Source organism: Polypterus senegalus, chromosome 8 (genome assembly GCF_016835505.1).
Source record: "Polypterus senegalus isolate Bchr_013 chromosome 8, ASM1683550v1, whole genome shotgun sequence".
Classification (NCBI taxonomy): domain Eukaryota; kingdom Metazoa; phylum Chordata; class Cladistia; order Polypteriformes; family Polypteridae; genus Polypterus; species Polypterus senegalus.
Genome location: NC_053161.1, coordinates 171532537 through 171549531, shown reverse-complemented (window position 1 = coordinate 171549531; position 16995 = coordinate 171532537). Strand labels below are relative to the sequence as shown.

The window sequence follows — 16995 nt, the reverse complement described above, 5'->3', positions numbered from 1 at the left end:
GTAACCATTTTAATAATGTATCCAAATAGCAATTCAAACAACAGTTCGTGTGAGCTCGCTTACCTCTGCGTGTTTTTAAGATCAGAGAGTGAATTTTGAATGCCATCACCTCTTGTTTTTATGGCTGGGACAAAAGGCGACTCATTCACCAAGGCTCGATTTTGTGCCAGCCACTTGTAACGGGCGTATTTTCTGACCTACTTGTATCTTCAATATTATTAATGAGCCCTCCGTTGCTTCAGATTGGTTTGACGATATCTTAGCTGTTTAAATCATCACAGTTGTTGCCTCTGCTGTTCCTTTAGCTTTTCACCCGTGTACTTAATGTTTTGTATACACAGAAATCAAAGAGATAAAATGTCCAAATAAATAACAGACTGGTCCCTCAACTTCGTATATACATGAGAATAATTCAGTAAAATTATATGACCTTTATTGCCCTATTTTTCAGAATGCAGAAACTTGTCGGCAACATAGTAAGTTACGGATATTTTATTTATTTTTTAATTGTAGGGAGCACAGATTTTTTTCCTTTGAAATATAGCGAGTTAAAGTAAGTCTTAGATAAATAAAATACTCGAGTAAATATACAGGTAGGCTACATGAAAATTCTATTTAAGAACAATAACATATTTGTTTTACTTCATTTCTTCCCACCACTGATTCATTGCAACATCGTTAAGAAATGCTTTTCCTTTATTCTGTGCACATTTTTCTTCATGATGTTTCTTCTTTTTATGTTTTTCATGCCATCTTAGGTATCAATGTAACTTTCTCTCCTGTTATTTTCCTCCTGACATGATGTGTGGATCTCAGTGAGTCTTCCCATCATACCTGTCGGAAGACGTCATTCATTGCATGACAAGAAAGCCTGGTGATAATCAATGATGGGGCTTATCTGACTACAAACAGACAGGTAATGTTCATACTCCCCAAATATACTGAGGCTGAACTTGCAGCTTGGGAGGCCCTTAGTGGCTTCGATGGCCCTCTGCTTCTGCTGAGTCTGCATAGAGCAAGAAACGGCTCTGTATTTTATACACATTTTTTAATGATTTAAATCATTTCTAATGGTTACAAATTATGTATTTGCATGAGGGCAGCTGTTTGATTAAAAAATTCAATTGCAATTAATCGCAAAGTTTAAGTTTGTAATCAAAGGTCACTTTGCATTAATTGCAATTTATCATATTTCCTTCAAGTAAATTTATATTTTTTGTATAAAGCAGAAATAACTCATTGATTACTTTCTAATATAAAACAGTTTTAATACTCAGTTGCTTGAATGTTCAATTATTTCAGTTAATTTATTGATCACTTTGTGTAACAGAAACAATTGAACAAACAGTGAAGCACAAATCAGTCAATGTCTCATGTTTCTATTTGACATGTACTGTATATTATTTAGTAATTCTCAAGTGTTAAATAACTTATGTGCCCCCCCCCACTGAGTTCTTATATATACCGTTTTGTATGTTTTAGTAACAAAAAAAAAAAACAAAAACAATAGCATTTCTTCTTTTAGTGTACTGCCACAGCATTCTAACATAATTCAGCATGATATACAACATGGCAATGTGTACATTTTAGATTTAATTTTTTTTATTTTACATTTGAATATATTTTGTATTAATAGTTTGTGTTTATGATTATTAGTAATTGATTTAATGAATTGTTTAATAAACAGGTGAGAAGCTATTTGTATGACACCCTGTAATATGTATGTTATGAAAGCAGAGCTTTACGCATGGTGGAGACTGTAGAGCCTTTGGTGAGAAGCGGTTTGTATGACGCCCTGTTCTTTATTTTGTTTCTGGAAAGGGAAAAGGATATAAACTTCTCATTCTCCTCTGTGTTGATTTGTTTCTGAAACAACACTAAGTAGGATGGATTCCAGTCAGTTATATGTGCTTACTGTCCAACCAGGAGTGAACCTAATTCTTTAGTCAGGACAGTTCAGATGTGCTTCTCACCGGTGTGAATCCCGGTGTGTCTCTGAAGAGAACTCCTCTGATAGAATTGTTTACCAAATTCCAAACAGCAATATCGCTTTTCTCAGAGATTAATTTCTCAACAATAGTTTAGTTTGCTTACCAGGACAGGACTGAACCTCACGCTTGAGTCCTGAAGGGTTCTAGTTTTTCTAGACTGATTATTAAACTGCTACTGTTTTAATTCTGGTGTGAACTCTTGTGTGTCTCTGAAGATGGTCTATTTTGGAAAACTGTTTACCACATTCAATACAGCAATATGGCTTCTCTCCAGTGTGAACTCTAGTGTGTTTCTTAAGACTGCTTATATCAAAAAACTGTTTACCACATTCATTACAGCAATATGGCTTCTCTCAGTCTCTAGTGTGTTTCTTAAGACTGCTTATATCAAAAAACTGTTTACCACATTCATTACAGCAATATGGCTTCTCTCCAGTGTGAACTCTAGTGTGTTTCTTAAGACTGCTTATATCTGAAAACTGTTTACCACATTCATTACAGCAATATGGCTTCTCTCCAGTGTGAACTCTAGTGTGTCTCTGAAGATGGCTTAAATGTGAAAACTGTTTACCACATTCATTACAGCAATACGGCTTCTCTCCAGTGTGAAATCTTGTGTGTTGCTTAAGATGGCCTAATTCTGAAAACTGTTTACCACATTCATTACAGCAATATGGTTTCTCTCCACTGTGAACTCTAGTGTGTCTCTTCAGACTGCTTATATCTGAAAACCGTTTACCACATTCATTACAGCAATATGGCTTCTCTCCAGTGTGAACTCTACTGTGGATCTGAAGAGCACTCCTGCCCGAGAATTCTCTGCCACATTCCACATTGCAGTGATCTTTGTTTCCTGTATAAAGTTTGAAAGGAAAAAGAAAAAAAGTGCTTATTTTCAATCCACTGCCTTACTTCAACATTAACTCACATATAAATACTTGATGGTTGAAATTAGGAACAACCTTTGATCAACATAAGCAATTATAAAACTTTAGTTGCACATGGAAAGACACTTCAGTTTTTCATGTTACATTCTATATTACAGCTACTCACCAGGTGCAGGAAGCCTTGGAAGCCATGCACGTAAGCCATTTCTTATCCAAAAGTCAGGATTTATAAAACAAGAACTTGCCATGAAAATTGGCTGAAAGTTATTGCAAGGTTTAAGCATTCATAAGTCCTATGTGGACATTTGTGGTGTTGGCATTTTAGCAACTCCAGGTGGCAAAAAGAAGAACTGAATAGAAAATCTCATTTCACATTCTGATGTTTGACAGGCTACACAATGAGTGAGTTTTGATGTATCTCAATGACATTTTGGCTCATGATGATGATGGATTCTAAGCTGATTGTGACTCCTTACTGTCATCCTCTTTGAATTGTGTGCTGAACTGCAGCCTTCATTACAGAGACTATCATGCAGAAATCACACAATCTCAGTTCTCTTACAGGTCTTAACAGCTGTGAGTTATTCAGCGATGGCGGCTTTTCAGTGTGAACTGCCTGACTGGTAAGGAATCTCTCAGTCACCCTGAGGCATGTCATGCCATCTGTATGGGTTAGAATATTTAAGATGGTAGAGAGAGTTACATGCAATATCATTACTATTGGGCTATGTAAGCTGTGATCAAAATGCAACCTGCAATCTGCAGCAACATCTTCTGTCATTAGCAGTGGTGGTCTTCCTTGGCCTACTAGTCACTTTGGAATTACTAATCTCACCAGTGCTTTCTTTTTTCATAATGATATTCCACATGATTGGTTTAGTTGATCCAAAGGTTTTACGGATGTCTTGAATGGTCTTATTATTGTTTTTCAGTCTCATAACATTCATTTGACATTCATTTGCACAACTCTTCTCCTCATGTTGAACAATGGCAACTACAGAGTCCAAAGGTAGTAAGCCAGCTGAGGTGTCTTATTCCTGCTTGACTACGGCAATGAAACACACCTGAGGAATCACAAACACCTGTGACACCAATTGTCCCAAACTTTATGGTGCCCTGAAATGGGGGGCAGCAATATAGAAAAAGTGCTCTCATTTCTACAAGGAGTAACTGAAATGTTTGCATTTCCCCTTAAATGAAAAATCAGTAACGTGTACTTTAATCACATCTGAATTATTTTATTTGTAATTTTAAACTGTGGAGCAAAGGGGTAAATGAAAGAAAAATGTTTCTTTGTCTTAGCCACAATGGAGGGTCCTGTATAAAACAGAATGCCATGCCAAGCATGAAAAATGCACTTTCACTAATCAGAATGTGTCTCGACATTTGTCCTCAATTAAACTAAAACCACTTGACACAAAAACAAACATCAAAATGACTTCTTTAAATCACCTAAGCAAAAGAGAGCAATGGATGATTGACGCCTCCATGCGAGGGCCTATAGATGATGCTGTGACCTCGGAGAAAAATTAGAAGATGAGAAAACCGAGGAAGAGCGCAGCTGTTGGTGTTTCAGCTCTATAGTGGAGTGGCAGGTGACACTGAGACTGGTCACCTTTGTGACACACTGGTGACATTTATATTCACCATTATAATGTTTATAGGTATCTAATTTCAGGACATATTTATGTTAAGTAAAGTAAAATTTGCCAGGTTTTACTCTCTGTTTGATCCAATGTGTGTGTTCATGTATAGAATCATTATCTCTGTTATGGCTGCAAACATAAAGCAGTCCAAGCCTGCACTTGGTGAAGAGCGCTATAAAGAAGAAATACAACTGAAATAAACAGTAACATTACGCAAATTAATCAGTCTTGAATTAAAATTGTTCAGTTTTTGCTTGTTATTGTGATATCAGCTTGTAGTTGGTTGACTGGTCTATCGATTTCACGACATGGAATATGTTAAGCTGATGGCGTGCGCAGCACTGACAGAAATAAAATTGAGTATTTCTCATAAAATAATTGCAATTTATCATTTTAGATAGCCAACCATTTTCATTGTTTTTATTTAATTTTATTTTAATCTTTCCATAGAAAAAGATCAATTTTTACAAAAAAAAAAATAGGATTGAAAAACAAATCGACCCCCAGCCCTGAGAGAGAAAGCATGGCCAATGGGGTAAAACTTAAGGTTTTTAAACATACCTAAATTGATGAGTTTAATAGGGCAATAGAGATGGATGGAGAAGAAAAAGAAATGCGGAGATAATTGCTTCCTTCCTTAAGCGCTTATTCTAAAATATTATTGATTAGATCCTGCCAGGTTTTGAAATATTTCTGTACAGATCCTCTAACTGAGTATTTGATTTTTTCCAATTTCAAATAGTATAAAACATCGGTTTCCCATCTGACTTAAAAGAGGTGAGTTAGGATTCTTCCAGTTTAGCAAAAAAAGTCAGTGTGCCAAAAGTGTAGTGAATGCAATCACAGTTTGTTTGTCCTTCTCCACTTTAAACCCATCTGGAAGGACACCAAACACAGCTGTTAATGGGATAGGAGGGATTGTGACACCAAGGCTGTCTGAAAGGCACTTAAAAATTTTGGTCCAAAACGATGTTAATTTGGTGCAGGCCCAAAACATGTGACCCAGTGAGGCTGGGACTTGATTGCAGTGTTCACAGGTTGGATCCTACCCTGGAAACATTTTGGACAGTTTTAGGCGAGCAAGATGTGCTCGATATATAATTTTGAGTTGAATAATTGTATGCTTTGCGCATATGGAGCTCGAGTGAATTCCCTGCACTGTTACCTTCGACTCCTTTTCTGATATATAGATTAAGAGATCTTTTTCCCATTGTCCTCTTGGATATTTACAAGGGAGGGACTGTAAAATAGTTTTATATATTGCCGAGATGGTGTCCAAGTCCTCGAAATTAAGCAATACTTTCTTCGGCATGGACGAGGGTGCAAGATGAGGAAAATCAGACAGGTTCTGTTTAACAAAGTTCCTAATTTAAAGATGGTGAAAGAAATGTGTAGCTGGAATGTTAAATTTGTAATGTAATTGTTCATAGGTTGCAAAGATGTTCTGTTTCTTTAGTTGTCAAGAGGTTGAGTTCTGAATGCAGAGCCTGCTTTTTCCTATGTAGAGCCTAGTTTGGAAGCCTGGCATGTTCTTTATATATTCAAGTGATTTCACTTACTAGCTCTGATACTTTCTTGGTTTCCAATTTATTCCTGTGGGAAAGATCTGAAATAATCTGTCATCTTAAGAAGGCCTTTAGAGTTTTCCAGACTATTACTGCAGAAACCTCTGAGGATGTATTTGTCTCTAGGTAGAAACTGATTTGTTTGGATATAAATTCTGTACAGTTCTCATCAGCTAATAGAAGCGGGTTGAGACGCCATCTGCTAGGTAAATGTGTGTGGGGCATAGTGACTTTAGCTCCAAGATCAGAGGTGCATGGTCGGAAATAACAATAGCATTGTACTTGCAAGATTTAATTGTAGGCAAATTATTATCTATAAATAAATAATCAATTCTTGAGTAGCAATGATGTATTGGTGAGTAACAAGAATATGTTCTTGAGTTTGGGTTTTGAAACCTCCAAAGTTCTGATAAGTTGTGGTCAGTTACAAACTGTGTAATTGTCTTTGTAGTGTCTGATCTCATCCCCCATGTGACGGGAGTCCTATCTAACAGTGAATTTAAAACACAATTAGTTCCCAGCCATTATAATTTTATGAGTTTTCACATTGGGAATGGATGCAAATACATTTTGCATGAATTCCTTATCATCGACATTAGGTGAATAAACATTTATCAAAATCATTTTACAGTTAAATAAGTTGCCCATGACCATCACATATCTGCCTTCAGGATCAGATACCACCTCTGATGCTACAAATGAGACTGTTCTATGTACGAGAATTCCCACATCTCTACTTTTCTTTGTAAAGCTAGAATGGAACATTTGGCCAGTCCAGTCCTTTTGCAGCTGGAACTGATCCTTGCTTAGTAAGTGGGTCTCCTGTAAAAATACTATTTTAGCGTTTAAACCTGTTAGGTGAGAGAATAGTTTATATCTTTTTAATTTATGATTCAGACCTTTAACATTCCAGCTCACAAAGTTAACTGTCCCATCATGGAGACATTGATTCTGAATTTTTGATGTCATTTTATAGTCTTAACTGGAAGTGAGACAAATTTAACCTTAATTTCCTATTTCCCCAAGAGTTATTGGCATGCAGCCTATTGTTACGTTGGTAGTTATAATTATAAGGATTAAAAGGATAGATTAGATATAGCCTGCTCTTTTTCTCTACCCCCCCTTACCCCCAATCTCATTTTGCCTTTCCATGTCAGGTTTGACGCCACTTCACAAAGTCTCGTTCCTCTGACATACCTAGAGACAGAGCACGTCCAAAGCAAGACAAGCCCCCACACAGCGGCGTTTGAGGATTAAAAAGTAGAGATATCTATTGCCAATATAGTCTAAATACTATATGCCTAAAATATAATCATTAACAAACTATAAGCATAAAATATAATCTTCAGCAATCTTAAATTATTAAGATAATAAATCCAGGGAATGGTGTTAAAACGTTTTCCAGGAAAAGCATAGTGAGTCCTAATGCAATAATAACAATAACAATAAACCAAGGGTATGATGTTTATCAGTCTCCTTTAGTGTAGTTAAAAGAACACACACGTCTATAACTGTAATTAAAACATAAACAGAAAGCATAAAATACATAAAACCCGTATCATTACAAGTGGATCTGACAGCAGGTGATATCTCCTTGCCATGCCATGACAGGATGTGACTCACTATTTTGTTTCAGAATAGTGTCGGGATCAGCTTTCTTAATTCCTTTTCTGCTTCCTCCTTGCTGGAGAAGTAGTAGTATTGGCCTTGAACATCCAGTTTTAGTTTGGCAGAATACATTTTAATGTTTAATGTTTTAGAAGGCTGTATGTTTAGCAGTTGTTGTGGGATAGAAATCACGTTAAATACAAATGTGGTTATTTTCAAATAAAATGTCTTGCTTGTGTCTGAGGGGTGTCATCACATCTAGCTTACATAGTAATCTCTCGAAATGGACAATAAAACACCTAGGTTTGAAGGTATTTGATTCACGCATGCGATAAGCTGCTGCTATCTTGGCATCTGATTTAAAGTCATCTGCAATTATTTTAGAGAATAGTTCAGATGGGAATTTCATTGGGTTTGGACTTTCATGATTCTCAGGTAGACCTTCGATTCTAATATTATTTCTTCTGCTTCGATTTTCCAGAGCAGCAAGTCTGTCCATCAGCTGTGGATGCTAGATTTTCGGCTGTTTCAAGTCGAGTCGTGAATGTCTGCTTAACATCCTCCAGCTGATCGGCAAGTGTGGTCAGTTTATACGTGTTTATACATGGTTTTCCTGAATGTGCTCCTCAATTTTTTCCAGTATATCGTTAAACGCCGCCTCCAAGCATTTATATAGGTGTTTCTCAGAGTCTTCATTATCCTGCCGCAGCTTGTGCAGCTCCCACCGCAGCTTCTCACTTGCCTTCTCGCTTTTTTTTATATCATTCTTTATCTCTTGCTTGAGCTCAGCGATCATCAACTTCAGTTCGGACAGATCATTTCTGCTTTTGTGCAATTTAGGCGAAGTGGCGCACTCTATTGTAGCCGATGCTCCCGGCTTGCGTGGAGTAGGTGAAAGCGCGGACTGCAAGTCCTTTTCCAGTTTTAAATGATCTTCTCCAATTCGCCGAGCTATCGTGACCTGCGTCACTTGCACATTCGCTCCCCATTTCGATCTCAACTGGAGACGACGCAGCAGACCGTGGTCCCGAGGAATCTGTGCTTTCGCCCGTCTCTTCAAGGTCAGTCTCTGAAAGGCCATACCTTCAGCTTGGACTTGTCGGTCTAGGCTTGGGTGTAGCTTTAGTTTTCTTCTCCATTTCTTTCAGAGCCCCTTTCTTGCCGCCCATTTTATATATGCTTGTATATACTCTAGTAGAACCTTCAGGTTGGATAAATACAGGATATCTCAGGATAATAAAGAAATAATATATAAAAATAACACTGCTGCTAATGGAGCTCTGCTTCAGACGTCCATCGTTTGAAACGAACGGGACCAACTCCAACCATTTTCAATAGTGGAAAGATAAGGATTCAATCATTTAATTTATAATTTGGATGCACAATATACTCTGCCAAGTAGATCATTCTTTCTTTTCATCATTACCTTATTATTATCTTTCATTCATTCTTTTCATCATTACCTGAGGTGTACACTTTCATGACATCTCATTTACTGGGGCATGTAAAATTTTGGGTACCCCCTGATCAAAATAACTGCTACTGGGCAACAGAATATAAATGGATCTCCAAAAACAACAGATTTAAAGATGAAACGTTCCTTTCAGATGATTTGTGTATTATCTTTGTTTTGTAGAGTGAAAAAAGGAAGGAATACCTTGCAAATGTTTGGGCACCCCAAGTGATTAGAGGTATCAGATAACATTTCCTAAGGTCTCAGACATTAATTACTTCATTGAAGCTTTAGCTTACTCACAATCATCATTTGGAATGGCCAGGCGATGCAAATTGTAAAGCTGTATTTATTCTCGGACTCCTCAAACATCAACAAAATTCAGCATCAGAGGTTTGCAGATGAACATCTAAAGAAGCCTGATGCATTTTGGAAACACATCCTGTGGACTGATAAAGTCAAAACAGAACTTTTTGGCAACAATGTGCAAAGATGTGTTTGGAGAAGAAAGGGCACAGAATTCCATGACAAGAAAACGTCTCTGACTGTTAAGCATCAATCACGTCTCAGGCTTATGTTGAAGCCAGCAGTCCAGGGGTATTATTCTGTTTCTTAAATTGAGTGTGGATGAGTTACACTGATATCAGTCTATAACAACAACAACAATATTTATTTCAATAGCACGTTTCCATACAAATAATGTAGCTCAAAACTGCTTTACATGAAGAAGAAAAAAATGTAAATAAATAAATAATAAGAATAAAGTTAGGCAATACTAATTAACATAGAAAGAAAGTAAGGTCTGTTGGCCAGGGAGGACATAAAACTCAGAGAAACTCCAGATGGCTTGAAGAAAAAAAACAAAATCTGCAGGAGTTCAAAGGCCACGAGACCACCCAGCTCCAACTGGGCATTCTACCTAACATAAATGATCTCAATCAGTCATTATTGGTTTCAGGCTTCAAGAGTAGCCGGAGACCCCCTCTTCATACAGAGAAAGGTAAACAAAGTGAGAGTTTAATAAAATGATTTTCCTTTGATTAAATAGAAACTGGAAATTACAAAAAAATTGATGAGAACAGGACATTCAGCCCAACAAATCTTGCCAATCTGATCCACCTAATTTCTCTAAAACAACATCAGTTCAAGTTTTGAAGGTCCCTAAGGTGCTACATTCCACCACACTACCTGGTAATTTATTCCATGTGTCAAATGATTTCAGAAAGTGAAGATAAATAATATCTCCAACACTTTGATCGTATCCTTTTGTTACATCCTCATAGAATTTCAGCACGTCAGTAAAACACGTCAGCATGTGTTGAAACTAGGGAGTTCTGTTAAGTAAAGCTGTTCTCGTCTTGCTCAATCTTTTCCTTAACAATTCCTTCCATTGATTTATCTGTAATGCCTGTTAAGCATACTGGCCTATAATTGATTGGATCCTTGTCACCTGTTTTTTATATAACTGGATAATATTTTCCAGTCAATATAAATTTCCACAGTGTCTGTTGACTTCCTGAAATCCTGTATCATATGTAAAATATTTAACTTCTTCCTAGTAAGGAATTCCAGTTACTCTGGACTGTTTGCTGCTATGCCACCAGTTAATTACTGACTTGCCCGCTACTGCAAAAGCTTTCTCTTCACACTGCCCTGCAGACATAAAGGTTTGAACACAAGTACCTTTTCTAAATATTCAACTAGCTCTTGTGTAGATGACCAAGAATAGCAAAAAAACCCTTGTAAATAGAGAAAATGTATTTAAACACCACCTCTGCTTCTTAACAGCTGACAAAACAAAAGTTTGCAGAAATCTTGGGGATATGATTAAGTCTTTGTCCATGTGTCCATGTGAAAAACAACATAATGGTGTTTATGGAATGACAACACTAAGGAAATCAGTGCGATCTAACAAAAGCATCAATGTACATCTCAAAACTTGTAAGAGAACTCCTTGATGACAGAACAGACAATGATCTGTAGACAAATGAGGAAAAACTTGAACTCTTTTCTCAAAACAGGTGACACCATGTTTGGAAGTAAGACAGAACTGAATATCAATACTAAAACCTCAAGGTAAAGGGAGCATCATGGTTTGGGCCTGGAGAGCTTAACGTGATTAAAATATTATAATAATTAGTAAAACAATACACAATGGGCGGTCGGAACATCGAGAGTCCACCTTATGAGAAGGATATAGGAGTCATAAAGGACTCAAAGCTATCGACATCCCAACAGTGTTCAGAAGCCATTAAGAAGGCTAAGAGAATGTCAGGTTATATAGCGCCTTGATGTGTGGAGTACAAGACACAGGAAGTTCTGCTCAAACTTTATAACACACTGGTGAGGCCTCATCTGGAGTTCTATATGCAGTTTTGATCTCCAGGCTACAAAAATGACAGAAGCACTAGAAAAGGTCCAGGGAAGAGCGACTAGGCTGATTCAGGTCTACAGGGGATGAATTATGAGGAAAGATTAAAAGAGCCGAGCCTTAACAGTTTAAGCATAAGAAGATTCAGAGGTGACATGATTGAAGTGTTTAAAATTATGAGGGGAATTAATCCAGTGGAAGAACACAGGGACACAGTTGGAAACTTGTTAAGAGTAAATTATGCACAAGCATTAGGAAGTTTTTCTTTACACAAAAAACGATAGACTCTTGGAATGAGCTACAAAGTAGTGTGGTAGACAGTAAGACTTTAGGGACTTTCAAAACTTGACTTGATGTTTTTTTTTGGAAGAAATAAATATATAGGACTGGTGAGTTTTGTCTGGCTGAATGGCCTGTTGTCATCTAGAGAGTTATAATGTTCTAATAATATCAGTCAAAATAATATCAACAAATCTGACAGAAAAATATCAGGATAGCAGAAGCTTAACAAAAGCTGAGGGATGACACAGGACAATGAGCCCAGAGACAGGAAGTCATTAAAAAGTGAAAGGGTTAAACATACAGAAATGGGTGTTCTGGAATAGCCGAAAAGAGACACGAGATGCTGTGGCTTGACCTAAAGAGAACTGATCAGAAATGATCTCTCAGGATTGAAGGAAATGAAAAGGTTTGTAAAATAGGAATGGGCTAAAATTCAAGGTTAATTTGCAGCTACACAAAAGGTTTGTTGGAGGTCATTACTACTAAAGAAAGATCAACAAGTACGTAAAGAAAGGAGTACCACGGAATGGACTGTGAATATTTAATGCTGTGTTCAGGACTGACAAGAAGTTGTCCAACTGTTTGTGTGGTATTAGTTTAGGATGACTGTGGATGCCGGTAATTGCAGCATAGCTAAATATCAGACCGCATTGTTCAGAGTAATTCACGCAGATATGGAATTCGAAAGGGTTCACAACTTTTCTTGCAGTTGTACATTTGTATCTCACTCTTTAACAAGGACCTGTTTAGGACTCAGTGTAATAAATCACTACAATGGAAGAATAGCAAATTACTAAACCATATATTAACACAGATGAAATCTGAAACTACACTTAAACAAACAATAAAACACAGTATTTCTCATAAAAACCACAAGACCCAACCTTTCAGGCCCATAAATCCCAATCCTAAAACTTACACATTTTCATTTTACACTTACTTTTTCCAGACTTCCTTGTAGATGGTGGCTGATTTTCCTGAGTTCTAACAGATGTAGTTTCTTCAGCCCTCTTTGTATCAGACTGTAATGATTCAGACATCACAATGACAGAATTCTCTGGAAATGAACAGTGTCTGCTTTGAGAAGAGTCTAGCCCTGTCACCACTCCATCTTGAAACCCATCATGAAGAATGCCTTCTTCAACACTCATCAAATTTGCATGGTTATGCATCTCAATACTGACAGATTTCTCTTCAGGTTCTTCTCTAATGACCACTGACTGCAGTTCACTGTCTTCCTCCTTAATATTTACAGTTTTCTCTATGAAACTCATATCCACATCACAGGTCTCCTGTTTCACATCCATTGAGATGTTCCAGTAAACAGCAGATTTTTCTTTTTCTCTGTAAAAAGAAGAGGAATCAACTTCATTAAACCTTCAACACTTACGTCTAAAGACACCTGAATATCATTTTAGAACATGCTCTATATTATGGTTAAGGTAAACTTAGACATTTCATAGTAAGCTGACAATAACTCATTGCTCTTTATTTCAAATTATCAGATGTGAAACAATCTTGCGAGTGGAGTGAAGGTCTAACAGGCTGAAAGAAGAAGCTCAATATGCTGTGGGTAATCCTAAGACCAGACAAGTAACAACCAATTACTAACTTTCATGAATATTTTAATCAAAGGGAATTTTGATAAGAAAGAAGAGGTCAGGTGGTATGTAGGGATGACCGTTATTTACTGATTTGGTAACAGTTCTGCGGTCTGAAAGCTGGTATCGATACCAAAGTCAAAAACTTAGTACTGATATAACAGCACCTCATAAGAAAAGTTAGATTTGTCAGCGCATCTTTAGAATATGGGGGAGAGAAAAAAAACAAAACACAGCAGCAGGACAAACTTGAAAACTGCACATGTGAAGTACACACTACTGTAGCTCTGTAGCAATAACACGGACTTCAAATTGTTAATATCATCTTTAATACTCATTAACAGGCCATACCACTTGTACTTTATGATATTGCAGCATGAACGGATAGTTAGAAGGGAGAGAAAAAAAAAATCCATGTAATTTTCCTCCCAATGTATGAAAATGTATGCTGTTTAAATTGGATTAAGCAGTTTTTATAAACAACACAATGGCATCATAAAGTATTCAGAGCCTTTCTGCACACTTAACTGTGTTGCAGGTTTCATTTTAAATGAATACATATGAGATTTTTGCCCATCAAAGTACATTGAATGACGAGATGAAATTACATTACATTTTCAGAAAAGATTTTAAATTATATAAAAACTGAAATTTCTCATTTGTACAGTGTAAGTATTCAGATATCTTGCTGTGGCACTTCAGATTGTGTTTAGGTGCATCCTGTTTGCTTTCATTCTTCTCAAGATGTTTTTAGAACATGATCGGAGTCCACCTTTGACAATTTGACTCAACTGGACATTGTTTAGAAAGGCCCTTGTGTATCTGTGTATGTAAGTCCCTAAGATTCACACTGCATGTCAGGATGAAAACTAAGCCAAGATATCCAAGATACTCTCTGTAGACCTCTGCAGTCAAATTGTGGTTAGGCATAGATAAGGGGATAAAAATACATTTCTAAAGCTGTGGGCATTTCCATGAAGACAATGGCCTCAATAATTGTGAAATGGAAGAAGTTTGGCACCACCAGGATTTCACCTAAAATGTGGAGTCCAGCCAAACAGAGTAACTAGAGTTGGTCGTGAAGGTGACCAAAGACCTAATGGTTGCAGCAACAGAGCTTCAGAAGTTATGAGAACTGGTAAGAACAACAACCATCTTGGCAACACTCCATCAATCAGGAATTTATGATAGAGTAGCTAGATGGATATCACTCTTGAGTAAAAGGAATATAACAGACCACTTAAAGTTTACCAACAGACATTTAAAGGACTGTGAGAGCCAGAGGAAAAAGATTCTCTGGTCAAATTAGACAAAATTTGAACTCTTGGCAAAAATCAGGCACTGTTCTTCAGCTGCCTAATATCATCTCTTCAGGGAAAGATGGTGGTGGCAGCATCATGCTGTTGGGAGCTCCTCAGGAGTGGGGATAGAGAAAGTGGTAAAAATTGAGGAGAGGATGAATACAGTCAAATACAGAGAGGACCTTGAGGAAAACTTGCTCCAGAGTACACACAGGCTCAGACTGGGCGGAGGCTTTCCATTCAGTATTATAATGACTCAAAGTAAACCACCGCGACAATGATGTGCTGGCTTTGTAGCAAATTTCTAAGCGTCCAAGAGTGGTCAAGCCAAAGACCATACTTAAACCCCATAGAACAGCAGTTGAGAGACCAGAAAGATTTACAGATGCTTCCTATATAATCTAATAAAGCTTGAGAAGATCTCAGGTCAGGTCAGGTTGTGGAGCATGCACTGCTAAAGTGATGAAACAGCTTTGGATCCCTGTTGTTCATTTTTGGGTATGATGTTAAACTGCATCCAGCTCTGCAAGTGGTTCTCTAACTTGCAGGGAAAACTTGGGGGTTGGTGGTAAGACTGGCTCTCCAGCCACCTTAAAATACCTTCACCTGGCTCTGAAATGGCAGACAGAACTGAGAAGATCTGCCAAGAAGAATTCAATCAACTGTCCAAATCCACATCTGCTCTGCTTATGGAGACTTGCTTAGGATGACTCAAAGCTGGAACTGCTGCCATGGGAGCTTCTGAAAAGTACAGAAGTAACAGCCTGAACATAAATGAGAGGTTTTAGTTTTTTGATTTGCATTAAATTTGCAAACCTTTCTGAAAACTTGTTTCACTTTGTCATTACAGGTTATTGAGTGTGCATTGTTACATACGAAAGTTTAGTTGAGCTATTACATCACTTAAAATGTATCATAACTGCAGTTACACATAAAGTATAAAATTTAAAGTTTTTTAGGGTTTCCCAGATAAATTCATGTCTTATATTGTCAAATGCTTTTGGAAAATCTAGAAATAGAATCACTGGGTATCCAGAAAGAAATAAATTATATTCAGTCTAGTCTAAAATCAACCAGATATTATTATCTTTATGGAAACCTGACTGAAATTCATCAATAAGCTCATTTATCCTTCATTTCAGTCTTTTAGCTATTATGGAAGATAGTATCTTATAATCACTGTTCAAGAGAGTTAAAGGATGTCAATTATCAAAAAATAGAACATCTGAATTAGGCTAAGGAATTAAAGTGATGACGCCTTATCAAAACGAATTAGGTCATTTGCCCATTTCAATACTTTTGAAAGTTACATTTAAAAAACATGAAATGGGTCTATAAACTTTTATAAAATTCTGATGTTAGGCCATCATTCTCAGGGGATTTATTATCCTTTAATTTTGAAGGCCTCTTTTATTTCATTCATGATTATATTCTGGGACCCAAATATGTCAATGGCCTCATCGAGATTAGCATCTAATGTGTTAAGTTCTTTGTAAAAATTGGTTGTAAATTCTTAAGTTAATTTAGGATTCTCACAAAAGACACCATCAATTACGATCTTTTGAAGCATATAGTTTTCAGCACTTTTTTTCGAGACAGAAAAAATTGCTATTCTTTTCTCCTTTTTCCAACCACTGTCTTCTTGATCTCACAAAAGCCCCCCTTTGCCTCATAAACTTTATCTAAGTGGTTTTGCAGGACATTTAATTTAGTTTTGTCTTCAATGATTTTATTTTCACTGTTAATTTTTAAATACCTTGTGTTAGTTTAAGTATCTGAGATTTTTGTTCTAAAGACTTTACCTTCCCAAAAGTGATAATTGAGGAACAGCTATTATATTTTAGACGCTCACAATTTTTTTTTTACCAATTCTTCTCATTATTAGCCAATTTCCAGCACTTTATGGTATGCTTATAAATCATGTCCTTTAGATCTTCATGGTGTAACAGGCTGTTATTTATCTTCCAATAACTGCTGTCACACACGAGCAATTAGGGGACAGTTAAAAGGACCCAACGAGCCTTGAGAAACCGCAAGATGAGGAACTAAGGCAGCGCATTAATGTTTCTCTCTTTATTTTGCTAGGAAAGACGAGGAACAAAAAGTTACGGCACCTCGAGTTCATTCTGAAATCACCATCCCGACATCTGAGGAGCTTTCGCATTACTCCTGACTCATCCTGATGACTTCATCTCCGGTCGCTCATGGATGATGTCACCTCCGTCAAATAATCATCCACGTCACCCTTCCTTCTTCCTTCAGTTTTACTTCCTTTCCAAATCCCATAAAT

General features: G+C 36.9%; 1 pseudogene; it reads right to left on the bottom strand.

Annotated features, from left to right (window-relative positions):
- Positions 1–1447: 1447 nt before the first annotated feature.
- LOC120533447 overlaps positions 1448–16995 on the bottom strand; it is a 28801-nt pseudogene continuing 13253 nt past the window's right edge.